Raw genomic sequence first — 13,983 nt, forward strand, 5'->3', positions numbered from 1 at the left:
ATGCCCTCTTATGTTCTCTTCCAGGGCGACACTCCATCTACCGGTGTAAGCTTCACCGTTCCATATCGTGAGCCTCTGGAACTTCTCTCCAGAAGTGCGATCTTTAATGTGAAAAGGTTAATTGGGAGAATAAAAACGGATCCTGTTGTGCAGAATAGCAAGAATTTGTCATTCATGATAGAGACATTGGAAATCGGTGTTCGCCCTTTTATTGCAACATTATCTAGTGGTCTGTGGCGATCTACCACTCCTGAAGAAGTTCTTGATATTCTTCTTGTGGAGTTGAGAGCTATGGCGGAGGTCCAGCCAGGGCAGGCTGTGTGAAGTGTTGTGTTGGACGGTGCTTGGACAGCTATAGTCGGCTGCACATGGGAGATGATCTATGTGCCGACAGTTGCATGGTAGGTGTAATTAATTTATCATTCTAACAACAAGCACATTTTACAGGCATGCTCGATATCATTCTGTAGATTATTTTTATACTGTATCTTGGTTGCCTAGTCTTATAGGAAAATTCCTCTATGGATTGGTTAGGGTTTCATTTTAGTGGGGAAATCTACAAATTCCTGCAGTAATAACCTGCCACCAATTGTGTGGCCTCTGGAGCATTTTTGGGCAATTAAGTGCATCTCAGACACGGTTGTCTAGAAATGACCAAGTCTACCTAAACTCTGGTGAGTAATCAGTTAGCATGTAAAGCTTTGTTGTTGTATAAATTCCTCCTAATACTATACTCTTAGCATACCAGTCAACATAAATGACCAAGTCTACCTAAACTCTGGTGAGTAATCAGTTAGCATGTAAAGCTTTGTTGTTGTATAAATTCCTCCTAATACTATACTCTTAGCATACCAGTCAACATGGGCTGAGTGGTCACCGGCGGCATGCCAAATTTCATCTATTAAAATGGCTCTTTACTTAAACTTATTAGAAGATATAGTGGATTTTCCTAGATGCGTAATGCTTGAGGCCATTCAGAAACATAGGCAGCCTAAATTTCTAGATGGATGCCAATGAGTTTTGCAACGCGGTTGTTAAGCACCATATTGGAAAGCACTTCATTGTGTAATTCGATCTCATCTATTATTACCCTTTGCAGGAAATTATCCAATAAATACTCAACACGTGCAGCTTCCTTCCGAGGGTGAAATACCCACATCTATTTCCCCTGTTACCATAGGTTCCTCTATCCACCCCAATTTTGGCACATATCCGACCACCGCTTTCAGGATCCTAGTACTCGTCTTTGATATCAAGATGTGTTGCATTTTCTTCCCTGTCCTTATTTTCTTATTCAATGTGTATGGATTGAGACTCTACATTTTCAAGGGGTACAGTGATATTGTCTACAAACCCCCATAAATTGTAGTGCAAGAGTCCCAATTGCCTCAGCAATGGCGAAGGCTGATAAACTGGAAGGGTGGTGTGCGCATTACTTGTGATGTTGATATGCCAGTGATTTTTATGAATGTTATCCCATATAGTTGAATACTGTAGTACTACAAATACAATATAAGCTGAGAAAAGCCAAGCCAAGAAAAGTATTGAGAATGATAACATTTCAATTGTCATTATAGAAAAGTAGTGGCAGCAGATTTAATGGATCTGATTTTGTCAGAAGGCCTCTTCTCGGACTCATGAGTAGAAGTCCTCAAACAAGAAGAGACTCATGATCCACTAAAAGTTTCACTCTTCAAAACTAATCTGTAGAAACACTTGTGCAAGATCAGGCTAGTGCAAATACTGACCTTCAAAATTTGAATTCCAAGATGAAGAAGTCTTCAGATCAAATACTTCAACTTGAACTAAAGTTGCACCACATCAGCAATGAAAAAGACAAGCTTAAATTGAAACATAGAGAAGATGCAAAACTTTGGAGAGGTTTGGACTCAAAGCTGTTTTCCGTGAAGATGATACATGATCAATTTACAGAGACTTTGTAGGATTTGGCCATGAAAGTAGAAGAAGCTGAAGGTAGCAAGGAAATTTTGGAGAAACTGTCGACTGAAAGATTAAAATCATTTGAGGAATTGAGTGTTCATTTGAATGCCTTGTCCTCAAGATTGAACGGTGCAGAAGAAGTTACTAAAAAATGAGAACTTGAGTTGCAAGAATTATTTGATGAGAAGGAACAAATAAGTGAATCATATGATGTTGAACTTATCCAAACAAACCTACTTACTGCTGAAAAAGAACATATTCAAAAACAACTACAAACTGCCATTGAAGAAGACAAGAGAGTAGTGGAAAATGTCCAATCTCATCAAGGAACTGCAAAAGAAGTTAGTCTCCTAGAGAAAGCACAATGGCAAGCCTGCATGTTATGCAATCCAAATTAGCGACAGAGAAAGATCAACTAAAGGCTCAGATACAAGAATATGAAGAAAAATTAATAAAATCAGAATCCCAGAGAGAGGTTCTCAAATTATATGATATTTTAGGACTAGAAGACAAGGTTATTGAACTGGGAAAGATGTTAGTTATGGCATCAAACACTATGGACATGATGCCTGCAAAAAATAGATTAAATAACCTATTTGGCTCATAAGGAGAAACGATTGTCTAGAGAGAAAGCTCAAATTGAGTTTGATCATCTTAATGGCCAGTTTCAAGATGATCTTTCTACTAAAGAAATTCTGGAAGCACAACTTCAAGAGTTGAATAAGTAGGTTATAGAGCTTGAGAATACCCTAGGTCTTAGAACAGAAGAGCATGCAAAGAAAGGAAAAGAAGATTATGGAAAAACTGATGATGCTATGCAAGAATAACAGACACCATATTTATAATTCTTTAGGCTTAATTTTTTTAGTTTGAAACTATTTTTTTAGTACTCGACTATTAAAAGAATGAATTCTCAATGAACATCTTTTTCTGACTTGAATCTTTTTGGGTCTCAATTTTTTTTTTGAGTACTCGGCTATCAATCCCAAAGGGATAAGAGTGACGATTGGATTGAATCAAATGGTGCAGATTTCCAAAAAATGTGCTTCATAGCATATTGAATTTGACATAGATTTCCATATGCTAGCATTCACAGTCAGAGCAGCTAGTTTGCTCAAGTAATTTTTTGGCTAGAGAAATGTTAGCATCGAGGCCTTTAGTTTGCTGAAGTGGATTGCCCATTAATTTCTTAGCCATTTTTGCATTCACTATCTCAGATGCAAAGTGCAAGGGTGGTGTTCTTCCCCATCATTGGTTGCATACATCAAGTCTGATGAGGATGATTTCAATAAAATATCCCCAACTAATTGGCCCTTAATTCCTTTTGCTACTAAATGTATATAATTCTGACCCAATCTATCCTTAGCATCTACTTTTAACTTCAATACAAACATTGGACAAGTTAGCTTGTCCAATGAGTGTCACCCATTGGAAAAAGCTTATTCCCCTACATTTATATAAGTCTTTCATTCTCGTACCAATCCACATATGATGCTGTGATCATTTGAGAAATTTCTTCATTTTTGGTTTGGTTGTATAATTGAAGAGCATATTCCCGTCTTTGTCTTGCTTATTTCTCATTTTCACATCTTTTCTTCAATGAATTTACCATACTTCGTAGACACTTTTTCTGGCCTTTGCGGATGGCCACTCGTGTAAACTCAAACAAACATATGGGTTGCCTTGGTCAATGTAATCTTTGAAATTGTCCACAAGTTTAGTGAGCCTCTTTCGACTTCCTAATTGGAGCTCCACCATTGTTTGTGTTTTGTTGCCGTAATGTCTTTGTGAGCCCTCATGTAAAATTAATTGATTTTCTGCATACCTATACTGACATGAATCTGTTCACTTCTGGCATCGAGGTCCAAATTGTATCTCGAGGCTTTCAAGATGATCAAGACATTGTGATTCAGACTTTTTCTATTTTATTCTGGATTATGTAGAAACGTTAGCAGAAAAATTAGTGGATGGTTGATTTTGTTGCCACCTGCTCTTCTTCATCTTCATCTCCACTTGCATGTTTTATGTTTTTAAGGTGTTGAAATTTTCTTATCTATGTGTGGTTGTGTGGTCGATCATTTAAAATGAGATAATTGCCTCACTCAATACTCATCCCCACTGGACTAATGATTGACAAATTATTCTTATTTGCATTTCTACTTTTGACATTGACTTTCTTGTTCCCATTGGTTCAGATTAGTCTTGCGATTTAAGGGGAGGATTTTGGGTTTGATTTTAAGGGATTGGTTGTAGAAGTTGAGGGAGAGTTGAGGTTAGGCAAGTAGTGTTTCTCATTCCCTTTGTTATTTTTGGGATTTAGTTAGGTTTTCTTTCAATTTGAAGGATTGTTTGCACATGGGCAAATTGAGGTAGAGCAAGTTATTTTGTAGAACAAGGACTATTCTTTTTTTGGAACAATAGAACATTTGGATCTTTTATTTCCATCTTTTTCTTAACTAGATTAATTGGTGATGAAATTCAAAGAAAAGAGGAGTGATAACATCAAATGTTTTGATTTTCCCTACCCAGAATAAGATGCATCCTTGTTTGAGATAAAATTATTATTTTGTATAGATTGGATTGTGGGGAAGCTTTGGAAGGGAGGTTGTATTTAGAATATTCATCTTATAATGAATTCAACTCCTTTCCTCTCTTGTATAAGAAGAGAGTGCTAATTTATTTTTTTCTGAAGTAGTGTTAATTCTTTGGTCTAAACTTGGTATAGATTGGATGTCCTTGTATCTAGCTTAGAGTTTGTTTTGGTGCGGATTAAACATTAACAAATTCCCTCAAAATCTTATAGATTCTTTTTCGGGGCTTACCTATTATGATTTTGGGTGCAAATTTCATGTAAATGTCATTTCCCCCCTCTTGTCTAGCCTATCAATTTGTCTTGCAATTAGGCATAATCACTCCACATTCTAGATTTTTTTTCCCAACCTAACTAAAATTCATTATTTTCCATCTTTAGTACTTGGAATGCAATTATTTGAATTGATTATTGACTTTGAGTATAGCTTCGGTGTACCTATTGCACCTTACTAAGGCGGAATTGTTAGTATTTATAATGATATGTTATATTTTAATATTTATTATTATATTTGTAATATTAAAATATTGACTTGGGATAAGATTATAATCATAATTTAATATTTTATTTTAATTCTATTCATCATCTTAAAATAGACGATTCATAATATTATGTTATATGTTACTTCTTAATCATATTTGTAATAATAAATTATATTATTTAATATCATTAACAATATTTTTTTCCCCTTTATTATAATAATTCAAATAATAATATTTCATAGTCTATTATTATTTATTTAACATGGTGATGATTATTATTATTATTATATTTAATTTATTTTTTGTTTACCTTTGTACTTAGGCTCTATTATCATTCAAATCTAGCTCTGAAAAGGGGGCATTACATTATTGTAAATGATATGAAGTTTATGGTTATGATCAACCATCTTAGGATTCATCAATGTATGTTATGAGCCTTATCCTATAATTGGGGTTATCAACAGGTGAAGCATAGCCATTGCTTACTAGACTTTACTAGTCCATTATTTCCTTTTGTTTTACGTTTTTAAAAGAAATTTATCATAAACATATTATTTAGTCCATTGTTACATTTATGAATTGGCACCACTTTCCCTATTACTAGGAATAACTTAATTATAGATCATTGATAAAAACTCATTTTTTCATGTGCCTTATTTTTATCAAATTCTTATTTTTACGTTATTTGTAGACTAAGGTTCAATAAATGTCAACATTAGGTGTAATGAATACTCTTATCACCCACCTAAGCATAAGGAAGAGGAAATATTTGATCCTATGGTACCTCCATATGTTAAAAAGTGAGTATTTCAATTAATTGTGTTTCGTAGTTTTTAATAGATGTGATTTTTTAATGGGGTTTGATGTTTCTATTTAATGCAAAGGTCTATTTTCTTGACATAAATTGTCTAATCATTTGTATATTTTTCTGAGAAGTTAGCACAAGAAACAATACTTGTTTGTGGCCAAAGTTCTCCAAATTATATTTTATAAGAGTCTATCACTACAATAATTCAAAGAAGTATAATTGACACATGAAATATAATTTTAAAATGCTTGAATGGCCGAATTTAAAATTCTTGAATTGTTATTGATAAAGATTTAGATTATTGTTTTTCATAATAACTAAAATTTGTATCCTTTGAGAAGAGTATATCATGTTACAATGACCACAATTATGGTAGATCTAATGTTGGGAAGGCAACTTTATCAATTTTTTGCATTGATCTTTAAAGGGTACTAGCTCAATGAAAGAGCACATGCTTTATAAGTAGGAGGATGGTGGTTCAATTCCATCATGCCCTAATATGACTAAATTAATGATTAAATAAACTACCAAGTATGTTTCCATATGTACTATCAAATAAAGTACCAAATATACTACTATATATACTACTCAAAAAACTACCAAAAATAGTACCAAATAAACTACCAAATATACTACCAAATAAACTACCAAAATTACCAAGTAAACTACACTATAAACTACCAAGTAACAACAATAAATGACTAAACCAATGACCTAATTAATGATTAAAATAGTTTAGTCATAAATTTAGTTGGGAGATAAATGTCTAGCAATAAACTACCATTGGTCACGTGATCAAAATTAGTCACATATTTACAAATATTAGTAGTTTATTTAGTAATATATTGTTGTTTTTGTACTACTGGTTGTAACAAGGTTGACTGCAAAGCTTAAACTAAGTTCATTAGTGGATGCTGAAAAATTTTTCAATTGGAGCCAAGCAACAAGAAATTCTAGTGTGTGTCGAGTGATCTTTAGGTACTAAATGAAGTTTAGATGTCAAGCATCAAAAAATATTAGTTGGTGCCAAGTGAACTTCGAGTGCCGAGCATCAAGGAAAACATAGTTGATGGCGAGTCACACAGTATGCACCGAGCACCAGTATTTCAATAGTGTCGAGCTGCTGCATTATTTTAAGTGACAAAGATTCACCAAATCGAAGTTGATAAATTGGTTACCTTGAATTTTGTGAACTAGTTGGAAGATGAGGATGATGAGCTAGTGGCACAGAATTCCATGTAAATTATTTTTGGGTGAATTCAAAAGGATTATTCAAGAAGTTTCTAGAGGAAACAAAATATGGTTTAGATACAATGAATCCTACCTAATCCATATGAATTGAAATAATTGAGTAGGAAAAGGAATTCCAAGACTTCTATTTAAGGAGTCATAGACCAAGAAGCAAATATTGTTTATGCTACTGCTGCTGAAGTGTGAAATTGTAAAGTTGTTAGAAGGGTGTCAAGAAGAAGACATCTAGGAGAAGGCAGAGCACAGAGGCTTTGCTTCTACAAGTGGTCAAGAATAGATGATTGTACTAGTACACTAAGAATCGAGACTCAAGGAGACTAAGCTTGAAAGGAGGGTAAGCTATAAGAGTTATAGAGATTGAAGGCCAAGAAATGGTATGAGCTAAGGAGTGATCTAAGATTTGGAAGTTAAGTTGTATGCTATAATTAGGCCAAAATCCCTGATTGTTACTCCCTAGAAATTGTATCAGTTAGGATAGAGAGAAAATCCTATGGACTTAGGTTGGCCTAATAGCCATTTGTAAATCCTTTAAAAGGGTGGCATTCCAAGTGAATGTTAAAAAGTCCTCTAACAAGGCCCACTTCTAACAAGGTGGTTAAATTCTCTAACAATGTCACATTTAATAGTGTATTTTAAGCTTTTAATAGGGAAGACCTTTCACAAGGCATCACTTTAGAAGTGTGAGAATTGAGTAGCATGTTATTGGTGATTTTTCCCAAATTGGGTTTCCACATAAATCATTGTGTTATGTGTTGATCATTTATGTGTTATGCTTGCATGTTGATTTACATTAACTTGCTGATTAGGAAAGTTAATGTTTGGATGCATGAATGGTCGAATGGGCTCACTACACCTAATGAAAAAGTTTGAATAGGACATGTTGGACCTTGAATAATAGATTCAACACCCCCCCCCCCCCCTTCAGCTATTCTAAAGCATTTCTAACAATTGGTACTAGGGCCATCTACTGATGTAGTTTCAAGGTACTAGAAATAAGAAGATCAAGATGTCCAAGAGAGAAGTTCCCAAGCTCAATAAAGATAACTTTTCTACACAGAAAAGTCTAATGAAATTGCACCTTGGATCAATAGGTGACTATGCACAAATCTCAATTGGAACAGAAGATGTAAATCTAGTTGGACCTCTTACTGTAGATGATTTGAGCAAAAGGAAGGAGCACAATCGAGCAATGCTAGAGATTGTCTCTACATTTAGCTATGTGGAATATGATGACATCAAAGATTGTGATACTACATTCAAGATGTGGAAATCACTAATAGATATCTATGGAGGAGACTAGAATGTCCAGAAAGCAAAGAGAGAAAAGCTCAGAGGAAAGTTTGATGAGATGAAAATGGAGGAAGGTGAAAATGCTGCTCAATATGCTACTAGAATAAAAGAAGTGGTAAGTGCAATAAGAAGTCTAGGTGGTCAATTGGAAGAAGAAATTGTCATCACCAAATATTTAAGAACTCTGCTCCCTATTTATGCTATTAGAGTTTGAGCCATCCAAGAGCTAAGGTGTGTATAAGGAAATACACTAACCATTGAAGGCATAGTAGGAAGACTTATTGCATTTGAGTTATCCAATTTTGATAACTATAGACTAGAGAACCTTGAATCTACTTTCAAATCCAAGCTATCATTGAAAGACACTAAGGAGGAGACATCAAGCAAGAAGAGAAGAAAGGGAAAACATTGGAAGATGTGGAACCATTGGAAGCACTATTGGCTAGGAGATTCCATAGAGGCAAAGGTAAATTCAAAGGTAAGCTAGCTATCATATGTTTCAATTGTAATGAAGTAGGTCATATTGCTACAATGTGTACATAGAAGAAGAACTACAAAGAAGGAAATAAGTACAGAAACAAGAGAGAAGATGATAGCAAAGATTACAAAGAAAAAGGCAAAAGATGCTACATTGTTGAAGAAGATTCTAATGAGAATGATGATGAAGTAGTCTATGTGGCCATGAAGGATGAATTAGATAAAGATGAAGATGAAGCAACAATATTGGTTACTTGTGTGAATAAGAATGACAAGTGGATCATAGACAGTGGATGCTCACATCACATGACAGGACATAAAAGTAAGTTCATTATCTTTACTCAATATGATGGAAATAGTGTTAGATTTGGTAATGATGCTCAATCTCAAATCAAAAGAAAAGGTTCCATTAAACTCACAGAGAAAAATTCAAGTGATAATGCATACTATGTTGAAGGATTGAACTACAACTTGTTGCGTGTATCACAGTTAGGCAATGTAGGTTGCAAAGTTGAATTTGGAAACAAAACTATCAAGATCTATGACACTGATGGAAATCTGATAGGAAAAGGTGAACAAACTAGGAGTAATTTGTTTTACCTAGATATGGAAGATGCAACTTGTCTTGTTGTCAGAATTGATGATGTGTGGTTATGGCATAAAATATTGTGTCGTTTTAATTTTGAAAATCTTATTAGCATCAGCAAAAAGAAGAAAGTCAGAGGGTTGCCTAAATTGAAGAAACCTAAAAACACAATGTGTAAACAATGTCAACTAGGGAAGATAACTAGGTGTAGCTTCAAAAGAAAAACATACACTTCCAAAGAATTCCTAGAGTTAGTCCATATAGACTTATGTGGTCCAATAGAAGTGCAAAGCTACCTAGGAGAGAAATACATAATGCTATTTGTAGATGACTATTCAAGGACAATGATTGCTATATTTTTAAAGAAAAAATCTAATGTGTTTCAAATGTTCAAGTGGTATTTAGCAAGAGTTGAGAAGGAAACATGAAAGAATCTGAAATGTTTAAGGTCAGATAGAGGAGGTGAGTTTACATCAAAGGAGTTTGAGATTTCTGCAATGACAAAGGTATCAAAAGGAAAACATCAGCACCAAGGACCCCACCTTAGAATGGTATTTCCGAAAGAAGGAATAGGTTAGCGATTGATTGTGATAGAACATTGATGATGGAGAAAAATGTCGCTCTAAAGTATTGGAGGGAAGCTATAAGTACTATTTTTTACACCTTGAATAGAGTCCAAGTCAAGAAAGGTAAAAATGTAACACATTTTGAATTATGGTATGGTCACTGACCTAATGTTAAACATTTCAAAGTCTTTGGTTGTAAATGCTATATTCTTAAAGATACTAGAAATGGCAAGTTTGATGCAAAAAGTGATGAAGGAATATTCCTTCGATACTCCACTAGAAGAAAAGCATATAAGTGTTTGAATACTAATAATAACAAGATTGTGGAGAGTACAAATGTGAATTTTGATAAGCATACATAAGTGCAAGTTGATGAGTCCAAGAAATCAAAGGATTATAGATCCTTTATATACTTCTATGAAGGAATGGCTGTTGAAGAAAATTCTACAAATCATGTTGGGAATCAGCAACTAATTTTATTATCAGCCGAGTCACAACTAGTGAATGTCAAGCTGCATTCAGAAGCCAAGTTGTAGAATGTAGAAAATGCACATTTTGATTCTAAAAATAGTACACATGAGAGAAATGATGAAGTACCAGATGTAGAAGAACTAATTGACTTTGAAGCTAAAGGATCAAACATGGAGAGAAGGATAGAACCAAGGTTAGTGAAATATGTAAGATATCACCCTGCTGTTTAAATCATTGGTGACAAGGATGCTAGACCAATGGCAAGGAATAGACTCAAGAATGAATCATGTCTACTGAGCAAGGTTGTACCCAAAAAAAATAAGGATGCACTACAAGATGATGATTGGTATAAAGACATGGAAGAGGAAATAGATTAGATTGAGAAGAACAAAACCTAGACCCTAGTTCCTAGACTAGCTGATAAGAATGTGATTGGTACAAAATGGATGTTTAGAAACAAACTTGATGAGAATGGTGAGATAGCAAGAAACAAATTCAGATTAGTTTGTAAAGACTATGCACAAGAAGACGGACTGGATTATAGGGAAACATTTTCCCCTATTACACGAATGAAAGGAGTAAGAACACTACTTGCATATGCTACATACAAAGGTTTCAAAGTGTAGCAGATGGATGTCAAGTCTACTTTTCTAAATGGTATACTAGAAGAGGAAGTCTACATAGAACATCTAGAGGGATTTTTTGATGATAAGAACAAGAATATGGTTTTCAAACTGCACAAGGCACTTTATGGGTTGAAGCAAGAACCTATAGCATGGTATGAGAGACTACACAAATATCTTATGAAGATAGGATTTGATAGAATAGATGAAAATAGCAACTTGTATATCAAAGCTGAAAAAGGTAGACATTTTGATATCTAAAATCTTTGTTGATGATATAATATTTGGACGAAAAGATGTTCTATGCAAAGATTTTGCTAACCAAATGAAGCATGAGTTTGAGATGTCAATGTTTAGAGAAATCAAATTCTTTGTTAGATTACAAGTACATCAATTGAAGCATGACATATTTGTGACCCAATCCAAATACATCAAAGAGATACTTAAGACATTTAGATTACAAGATTCCAAACTAGTCAATGCACCAATGATAATAGGACATAAGCAATCCAAGAATGATGAGTTTGCCAAAGTAAATCAAATATTGTATATATCAATGATTATAAAGCTACAATATGTTGTACATATTAGGCCAGACATTGCATTAGCTATTGGAATAGTGGCAAGATTTTTTGCAATTCCAAGAGAAAATCACTTAATGTTAGTAAAGAGAATACTGAGGTACCTAAAATAGACTAATGACTTTGGTTTGTATTACAAGAGGAGTGAAAAGTTTGAGTTGAAAGCCTACACTGATGTAGATTGGGGAGGTAACATTGATGATAGAAAAAGCACCAGTGGAGGAGCACTTTTCTTGGGAAAAATGTTGATTACATGGACTAGCAAAAAGAAAAGTTGTACCTCACAATCCATAGCAAAAGTTGAATATGTTGCAACCACTATCAATTGCACCAATATTGTATGGATCAAACATTTTCTGCAAGGTATGAAGGAAGAATTAAATGAGCTTGTGATACTTTATTGTGATAATACAAGTGCTATCAACATAATGCATGCTAAGACCAAGTATATTGCAATCAAGTATCACTATGTAAGAGAGTTGGTGGAAGACAAACAAGTTAAGATGAAATATGTTAGCTCAAAGGAATAAATTTTTGACATATTCACAAAAGCACTACCTAAATATGCTTTTGAGTATCTTAGAGGTAAGTTAGGGGTGATATCCCTAACCAAGGCTACTTAAGAACAAGAAAAGACTACCCTACATCAAATGAGCTGATTGTTGAAGAAATTACACATTAATGTAGAGGAGGTTTACTTTAGGATTCATTCCTAAAGTAGTTGAAGTGTTGAAGTTTCAAATTAATCACAAGCAAGGTGATAGACAGAGAAATTGAATGAACCTGCAAAAGCTACACTTGCATATTAAGATGCTAATATGTCTTTGGCATTATTGTCTTTAGCTCCACTTCTACAATTGGTCAAGAAGAGATGGTTGCAATGGTACACTGAGCATGGAGACTCAAGGAGACTAAGATTGAAAGGAGGGGAAGCTGTCAGAGTTCTAGAGATTGAAGGCTAGGCAATGGTATGAGCTGAGAAGTGATTTGATATTTGCAAGTTAAGTTGTATGTTGTAATAAGGTCAAAATCCCTAATTGTTAGTCTCTAGAAATTGTATCAGTTAGGATAGAGGGAAAATCCTATGGACTTAGGTTGGCCTAACAACCATTTGTAAATCCTTTAACTGGGTGGCATTCCAAGTGTATGTTCAAAAGTCCTCTAACAAGGTCACATTTAACAATGTGTTGTAAGCCTTTAGCAGGGCATCACTTCAAAAGAGTGAGAATTGAGTAGCATGTTACTGGTAGTTTTTCTCAAATTGGGTTTCCATGTAAATCAATGTGTTGTGCATTGATTATTTATGTGTTATGCTTGCATGTTGATTTACAGTAACTTGCTAATAAGGAAAGTTAATGCTTGGATGAATGAATGGCTAAATGGGCTCACTACACTTAATGAAAAAATTTGAATTAGACATGTTGGACCTTGAATAAATAATTCACCCTGCCCCTTTTAGTTATTCTAAAGCATTTCTAACAATCCAATATTCAACAACCCATTTTCTAACATCTTCAAAAATTCTATCCTTTTGAGGAAGTCAAAAAATATTAACTCTGTTCTTTTCAATGTTCTCATCAAGCAAATTTCTCCCTTTTATGTATGTTTGAATAGTTCATCTAGATAGATTGAGCATTACAGAAATTGTTCTAACTTAGTTTTTTTGTGACAAATCCTTTTTGGTAATCATAGTCATCAATTCTTTCTATGTAGTGCTAAATTAGCTACTTGACTTCTGTTATCAATAGCATTTAATGCATCTCTCAAATTTTGAGCTATTGTTGCCTTCACATTATCTTCTAATGTTTTCTTATCATCCACACGTAAAATCTCTAGGATATGACTCATTTCTCTTTTCCTAAATAATCTAAAAAATAATTGTGCTTTATCAATCAGAGATTTATTTTCAAAAAATTCCTCCCACATATTTTTTAGATGTAGCTTAATTGTACTTTCAAGCATCATTTGTTCAAATGATTCAATTTCTCATAAAGGAGAGTCTTTGTCCATCTCCATGAAAAATTTTAACCATAAACCATATTTTCCAAATGTCCTACTACTTCCTGGAACTTCAATAGGATCTTCTTTAACTTCAATTAATAAATCTTCAATTGGTGGCTCTATATTAGATGTTGTCCATCCTTTCTTCTAGTCATGTTTGACTCAATCATATCTTTTTTCTTTTTTTTGCTTTAGTCCCCATTACACAAAAACCTAAATAGAGAGCTTGATATCACCTGCATACAAAAGACTTCCAAATTCAATTACATAAATACCGGTAGATCATAGACAATTTAGAAAAAAGTTTCAACACTAG

At 34.0% G+C, this 13,983-nt stretch overlaps 1 pseudogene; it reads right to left on the reverse strand.

Moving 5' to 3' along the window:
* Nucleotides 1-543: 543 nt before the first annotated feature.
* Nucleotides 544-1,572, reverse strand: LOC149576900 (uncharacterized; annotated as a pseudogene).
* Between the last annotated feature and the right edge of the window lie 12,411 nt (nt 1,573-13,983).

The sequence above is a fragment of the Cupressus sempervirens genome, chromosome 1, assembly GCF_028749045.1.
Source record: "Cupressus sempervirens isolate cs-2001-9-10 chromosome 1, ASM2874904v1, whole genome shotgun sequence".
Classification (NCBI taxonomy): Eukaryota; Viridiplantae; Streptophyta; class Pinopsida; order Cupressales; family Cupressaceae; genus Cupressus; species Cupressus sempervirens.